Raw genomic sequence first — 8,377 nt, forward strand, 5'->3', positions numbered from 1 at the left:
TTAAGGGCTTAAGAGTTGAGAATTGAGAGTTTTATGCTACTATTTGAATTGTGATGTTAAAATTTGTCATCAAACATGCTTTTTCGTCACCAAATTAACTCAATCATTATTAAAATGGGACATATTACAACAATTTGTAATGTGAGAGAAAAAATTACCAAATTTAAAACTATAGTTTACCATTTTATGTCCTGCAACCTAGATATAACCAATAAAATCAATGTCAGCAAATGGTAGTCTAGTTCGAAACGGTAAGGGGACTCACAACTATAAAAGATAGTAGTATGACTTTTTATTAATAGAATCGGTTTATTATCGTTAGATCTGATTAAAATCACATTAAATTAAATATGTATATAAAATAAAACAATTTCTTATATACAAATTTAATGGCTAAAAATAGATAATTATCAGTATTTTATTTTGCCAATCCTACTAGAAAAACACTCTAAAAAGTAAAGGAATTTACAGCTTATGAAGAAGCAAAGTTGTTTTTTTTTATAACTAGCAATTGAAGGAAAAAAGGAAGTTAACTTTTTCTTCAAATAATTATTTAATTTGTCCAAAAAAAAAAGAAAAAAATGTGTACATCTATGTGCATTATTTTGAACTGTTTGTCTACACTACATCTATTAACTAATCATCCCTTCCATATTAAGCGTGTGAAATTTAGAGGCTCTAGTTGACGAACCTCATGGAATATTGCTATGAAGTGGTATTTTTCTCTATTAATTTAAATGATAGAAAAGAGAAGCAAAAAGGTGTAATCTTTAGAATCACTTTCTTTCCGGTTTCATTTTGGATAAGGTCCGTTTAGTTCGTTGATTCGAGTTTTTAATTTGAGTTGATATGTGACTTTATGTGTTAATTTTTTACAGTAGTAAAAAAATTAAATGTGATTGTTTCTGAGAGTTTTTTACTGTAATAAAATTTCAACTCTAGATTCGAATTGATAAAATGAACGGAGCCTTTATTTTTTCTTTTTCCACCAAAAGAGGAAGCAGAAAATATTTTTTGTGCAGATTTTAGGCTGCGGAATGAATAATGATTAATGAATAACAAAGTTGAGATTTATTTCTTTTCAAAATTCTTTAGATGCCAACAGTTCATACTGGGAATGATCTCTTCACCTTTGCATAAGCCTCATCTTTGACTTTCCTTTGACATCATGAGTGGTTAAGAATTCTGTCCTTGGAAAATGATTTTAGTGGAGATAAGCATTAAACATCTATGAAAGAGTACCTGGCAATAAAGGAAAAGATGATCACTGAAATCTGCCTTCTCAGTTTGACTGTCCTAGTGAGTTATTGACTGGAAATCAAAGCTTAAATAGAGTAGATCTTATCTTTGAGAAATTTTTGAGTGTGGTTTGATAGGATTAAAATTAAAAAGCGAAAGGAGGTATAGGGGTAGAGAGATTAGTGGAAAGTTTTTATTTAGTTTGTTTGGTAGAAAAGAAAGCAAGAAAATATAATGGATTGAATATTGCGAGACGTTTTAAATCTTTTAAAAACTCAATTTTAATGGAGCGGTTAAAGTAGGGATTCTACACCAAACACAAGAGAAAGGTCTTCTCTTTCCTCTGTCTCCTGTAATAATTTAAGTTATGTTATTGTTCTTTTCGTATTTTCTTTTCCTTCCACCAAACGTACCCTTAAAACGAAAAGGGGTCGATGATAGTGATGTAATAGAGACATGACCTGAGTGTGGGTAGAGCAAAGGGAAAGTGAGTTCATGTAGTTGAACCTCATTGATTAGTAGTAATTCATAGAAAAGCTTATAAGTTCATCATTCATTTTGGGAGTGAGATATAGTGGAGAGAATTGTGCCCACCAACCAGCCCTTGTCTCCCATATATGTAGTCATCAGACTTTAATAACTTGTAATAATGTCTGAAAGTTTTATCTAGTATAGTTTTATCTGTTTCATCAAAGTTTCATCAAAAGACTTGACATTTGATGGATATTTCAGGGCCTTGGCCAGCCTCACACTATGCTAGTTGCAATGAATAATTATGATCAGACATGATCAGTTCATGTTCATTTTTTTAGCAAGAAACTATAGATTCGAAATTCTTTTGGTTTTTTGTTGCCTTCCCATTTTAAGTAAGTTTTTTGTTACAAAATTGAATGGTGAGAACTGGGTCCCCAATGATAAATCATTTCAAATGCAAAAAAATCTCCAATGTTTATTCATTTTTCTGTTCTTAATTTCAATATTTGAAAAAAGGTCCCTTTTGCAGTGCATGTTTTGAGAGAAGCTTGGAATATGGTTGAGATTGGTCATCTCAAGCATGTTTTTTTGGGTACAAATTGCATCTTGGCATCATCTAAGGACTTGTATTCCTTGCAATAGTGCTTATGAGTAAATGTACCCCAACATTTTATGGAGCCCATGCTAGCTAAAACCCTTATGTTGAATTCATTGATTCCTTGCGAGTAAGAGTCATTAGCGTCAAGTGGTGTAGACATAATAGTACCATTATTTCCTCACCTTGAGAGACACAACCCCTCCCCCCCTCTAAGCGTTACTGTGTCAATTCAAAAATAAGATCACCCACCAGTAATTAGTCTGAAACTCAATAATATTTCTTAAAAGAAGTACTGCGAAATGATACCTTGTTGTGTAGATAACAAAGTACTCCTTTACCTATATAGTTTCTTATACTTGGAGTTTGAAGACTACGACTAATGATTTCAAAGGTTTTGGCTAATTGAATCGGTAAAGTTTATTGATATCAAATTTGAATATTTGAGATAGCATGTTATTTTCATTAGATTTGAACATGACTTCTAAAAGGAAAAGAGCATTATATCATATTTGTTAGGTATTTTTATTAGTTGGCAATTTATTGGTAATTTTATAAAAATTCAAAAAACAGGTTCAAAAAGATTTCGTATTGCAAAAGAAGATTTGGAATCAGATTTGGAGAGATAAAGATAAGGCCTTGATCAAATGAAGATAATGTATTGGTTATTTGAATTTAAATGGGATTCTAAAAAGAGATAAGGATCAAAAAGATTATGTGGAGATTTTATTGTAATGATTATCCGGTTTTTGACTTTTGGTTGAATCTGAATTTAAATTGAATTCGAATTGCAATGGAAGATTGATTTGGCAAGAGAAAATTCCATATATATATATATATATTGCACATTTGAAATTTGGGTGATGTTTGAAATTTAAAGTGGCTTGCATTACATGATGTTATCCACATGGAGCCAATATGATAACTAAGCCATTGTAAAGATATTGTACACGTGGAGATAATGAAGTTACGCATGGAGATTTGAAGTTTGAATTATATTTGAAGAATAAAGTTAGTGCTGCAAACATGGGATAATTAAAGAAAATATCCGGATAGAGCAGTTGGTTAAAGAGGAGATAACTATTAGATATTGATGAAGTTATCTGAGGTTGTCTTGGAGTACAAGTTCTATATAAACGGCTCTAGGATGCTCATTCGTGGTATCGATTTAATATAATATTTTCAGAGAAAAATTCTGTGAATTTGAGAGCTTATTACTGATAAAATATTCAGAGAGACGTTTGTGAGTTTTTATGAGTTATTGAGATCGTCATTCGGGAGAGGGATTTGTTACTTTCGGAAGGAAGCTCTGCCGGTCGAAGGGAGTTCGTCAGGTGAATAGAAGACGTGTGGTGCACGCTAAACAATTACTGTGGAGATTCGTCACAGCGGCGTCACTGTCTAGGAGGGAGTCCTTAAGTTAATAAGACCGTCTAGTGTCTGTAATTTCTGGAACATAGTGAATTATTTATTGTCTGGGCGTGGCCCCGCTGATGAAGGTGTGCGCACCGAACTGCGATATCATATTGTGTGTTCATTTACTTTCTGCACTTTATTTTGCTTAAGCAACTGTGCGTAATTAACCCAGATCTTAATTAATTAAGTCATGTTCCAGACAGTGTTCTAACATCATCTAGAACACCAGACGTAACTCAGATCTAACACCAACGTAATTAAAGGAATCCCCATTACGTACCATAGGACCCAAGTGAGACCTACATGGAATTATGGACACGTTGTATAGCATTTCTCTTTATTGTAAAAGACTGACCCTAAACTGCGTATGGAGCCAACAGGAATGGTGATTCGGACACTTGGTTTACATCCCTACCGTCAAACTTATGTCCGACCCATGTAGGGCCGCATCTATCAATAGATCACACGTTGTACGTACACACATGCGAAGCAAATTAGGGTTTTGGAGTGGCACAAAAGGGTGACGATCCAAATTGATTTGGGGCACGCGTTGTCCCCCTTGTGAGTTAGCATCAAGTGTCCCTTTTTCCTCGTCGGCATACTGGGCATCTTTGCCTCTCTTATCATCAACAGCTAATTCACCCTCACGTCCATCCATTCACATATTTCCAAACGTGACGTCCATCATCCCTAGAGTTTAGGCTGATCATGCAATATTACTAATTATTCCTATTTCCACTTAAGAAAATCCAAACGTGGAAAAATTTACTACTCTCTTCTTCTCGTGAAATCGTCCATGAAAATTCTCTCTTCTATAATTTCCCCCTTTTTCTATTCAAATATCAATGTTATTCTGAATGCTCTTACCAAAGGCTGGAAAGAGAAAACAAAGTGTTATGCACGTGTTTAAAAGAAAAAAAAATCGTACTTTGGTATTTTCTCGACTGAGTAATCTCTTCTCGAATCATTTATATATATCCAAAGTAACATAGTTATACTTAGGGCCTAGAGGGATTAAAAGAGTACTTATCATATGCCGAATTAATAAATTTAGGTACTGAGTTGGTGAAATATAGGTATGATACTTAAGGAAACAAGTATGCCGCTAATGTAATATCATTCAAATCTCTAGCTCTAATATGAAATAAACTTATACATATGTAAGTCTACTTTTTGGCCAGAAGTATAAACTATTTCATTCCATGCAATGAAGAGTACTAACAACTAACAAAGAACACAAACACGTAGCGAAAGAATATTGAACCACAAAGAAGTATAAAGAATTAGAAAATTTTATATTAGAAATAAAATCATTCAAAGACCCTGGCCAATCCATGTTGCTTGCTTGATGACGTCAGTAGTGACGGAGACATCGGTCACGATAAGTCCTCTATCCTACTACAAGTGCCATGACAACCTTTTCAAATTCGAATGATTGTCGACCACCAGATCTAACGGATTTGTAATATTTACCCTAGTCAGAAGATAAGTATAAAAACAAGAATACACAAGATTTAGTAGTTATTAATGTGAGAGTTACTCTCACTTTAAGCCACTGTAGAAATTCACTATGAAGAAGAATAAGTTATAATAAAAAAAATCGCACAGCTCCTAATTCTCTTATTTTCTCAATCCAATAAGCTATAAATAAGACGCACCCTTTTATTAAAAAATAAAAATTAGAGCGATCGAATTTACAAGATTCTCTGCATTGCATATGGTTTTCACACCTGTAGATTTACACATCTATAGTCTGTGCGATGATCATGTGTAATATTCTAGAAAACTCAAGGAAAGCATATTACCATCAGATATCATGGCGGAAAATAATTAACTTATGTGTTAGTCTTTTTCATTCCAATAGTGTCATAATATATACTTGTAAAATCATTAATGTACTTATTATGACGAGGGTCTAGGAATAGTAACTATGAAGAATTGTTCCACGTCTATTCACTGCTTATTCCACGCAAAATTGCTCAAGCTCGTGCAGATTTATTAAGATATTTCATGCTAGTTGCTACTACTTTGGCAGTTTCTGAGGGTTGGTATGGACGGTGTTTTTCAATGGTCCTTTCCTTTTTCAAAAAAGTAAATAAATTGTCAATAATATTGCTTTCATTTCGTAATAGTTTGTTTCTTTCCTTGAACTGGAAGGTCCAAAATTCAGTTTTGGCTGGCCCAGAAAGTAACTATGCTTTTGAATAATTTTAGTACTTTTTAAAAAAAAAATTCCTAGCTAAAGCATGCTAATAATGAAAATGATCTCATTCCCTTTCCAAATGGCATTTTTAAAAAAGTCTGGTTTTTGGTTATTCTCATGTTTTCTCTTAATTTGTGGCCTTTATTTTGCCTCAAAATCTGCTTCGTATGTTTCTTAAGCATTATTCTTGGATTCATTGGCTTGTGGATTCGTTGAGTGCATTGTGTTTTGGCCTTTAGTATAGTTAGGCCTATTTATGTATTTTGATTTTTTTTTTTTGTGGCTTGGATAGCTAGCCAGGTTGTTTATGTTCCTGATTTGGTTTAGCCATTTTCCCAAAAGCAAAAAATAATTATAATTATAATTATAATAATAATAATAATAATAATAATAATAATAATTATTATTATTATTATTATTATTATTATTATTATAATAAAAGGGAAAGGTCAAAATCTTTCCTAACAACATAATACCCTTATCGAACTATCAAATTAATTTTCCCAAGTCAGAGAAAAAAAAATTATTTTCCCAAGAAAAGCCAAAAGATGAAAAAGGATTACAAAGCTAAATAATATTAAACAAATCAAGTAACCTCCATGATTTGCGAGAAATTAATATATCCACGCACATACCTCTCCAAAAAGCACAATAGTTAATTCCTTTGGAATAGTATGCAAAAAGTAAATTAAAGATGGTAAAAAAATAAGGGAATATTTTTTATGGTGAATGCTATTTTACTCTTTTGATAGAAATTAATGTTTTAAACTAATTTACGGTTAAATTTGTGCATATTCACATTAAAAATTTATAATGTGCAACACAAAAGTGCTCTAATTACAGTTCATGCTGTTGAAAAACTAATCTAATGGTTAAAATATAATTCTTACAGTGCAGTAAAATAGTCTTCTCTACCACAAATGCACCCAAAAAATAAAAATAATAGAAGTGAAGCTGTGAGAGATGCTCAGCTTTTGCTCCTGATCACTTCAATCACTTTTCATTCCACTACAAATGGTTCTTTTATCTCATAATTCGGCAAATACGTCAATAAACCATGTATTATATTGTGAAGTGTCACCAAAAACCCAGACAACATCTCTTTAATGTTTGAACAAATTATAATCACCACCACCCTTTTTCTTTGCCATTAATTTTTTTTTTATTATTGTTTTCCTCTTTATATATATTTCGTTTGGGTGGTGCTCTCTATAATCTACCAATCTTCTTTTTGCCTCTTCCCTTTCCTTAAAGCTACACATATATCCCACGACTTTCTAAGAATTAGTGGCTTTTTTGTGGGTATCATTTGCCAAACCAAACAAAACTTTCTTACTAGTCTCTCTCTCTCTTTCTTTTTTTTCTTTTTTCTTTTTTTGCTATTATAAGACCTCATATATTAGTAGTATCCATTTTTTATCATTATATCTAATCAAAATCTCATCAAACTAAAAAAGATACAAAACAAACAGATTCTGATTAAATAAACAATTATTATAGAAAACTCTTTTTTTTAACAATTTTTCTCGCGGAATATTCAGACAAGCTCTAACTTGTCCCTTTTAACTTTTACAATTATAATGAACGAATTCAAAGCTAGCTGTCGAATCAGCACATAGATATTTAATACCTAAATACATGCATATCGTACAAACAGATTTTGCATCTATATGGCTGTATCTACAATTCTGTTATATCTAGGAACGTCCATAGAGGTCATATACACCCAAGTTCAAAGTTAATGGACAAGGATAAGATCAAAGGAAAAAAGAAAATTTCACTACCCTACTTGTTATAGTAATTATCAGAATGTCTGCAAAGAGTTCGTTTTAATTTTGGTCCCCAAATTACATTCTATATTACATTTCGATCCTCAAATTTTAAAATGCTACAAATTGCACCCTGATTTATCAAAAAGTTCTATATTTTACCTTTTTGTCACAAAATCATTAAAAACTCATGGAATCAACCATTTGACTCTCACATGCCTCGTTAATAAAGGATACTTTTAAAAGAAATCACACCAATGAAAAATAGAGTTGAATAAATTTTATCCTCACATATTGTAAGTTCTTTTTCTTTTTCTTTTTTTAAATTTTTAAATTTGTTTAGGAGTGCTTATTAACTATAGCCAGGTACGTATGCGATGGTTGTATGATTTATTCCGTCAAGTTTTTAACCATTTTATGATAGAAGGGCCAAACATTAACATTTTGAGAGATTAAGGTGCAATTTATAACATTTAGACATTTACAGGACAAAACAAGCCAAGGTACATAGTTTGGTCAAAATCGAAATCGAAATTAATCCATTTGAAATGATATCTTTCCTGCAAAGAAACAAGGATTATATATCTTGCAAGTCTTAATTTTTAAAACCCTCCTTTCCATTTGTTGAAATTCAAGATTTTTGATATTCATATAAAAAAAAACAAGCGCGAAGCAACATTT

Source organism: Morus notabilis, unplaced genomic scaffold, assembly GCF_000414095.1.
Source record: "Morus notabilis unplaced genomic scaffold, ASM41409v2 Scaffold658, whole genome shotgun sequence".
NCBI lineage: Eukaryota > Viridiplantae > Streptophyta > Magnoliopsida > Rosales > Moraceae > Morus > Morus notabilis.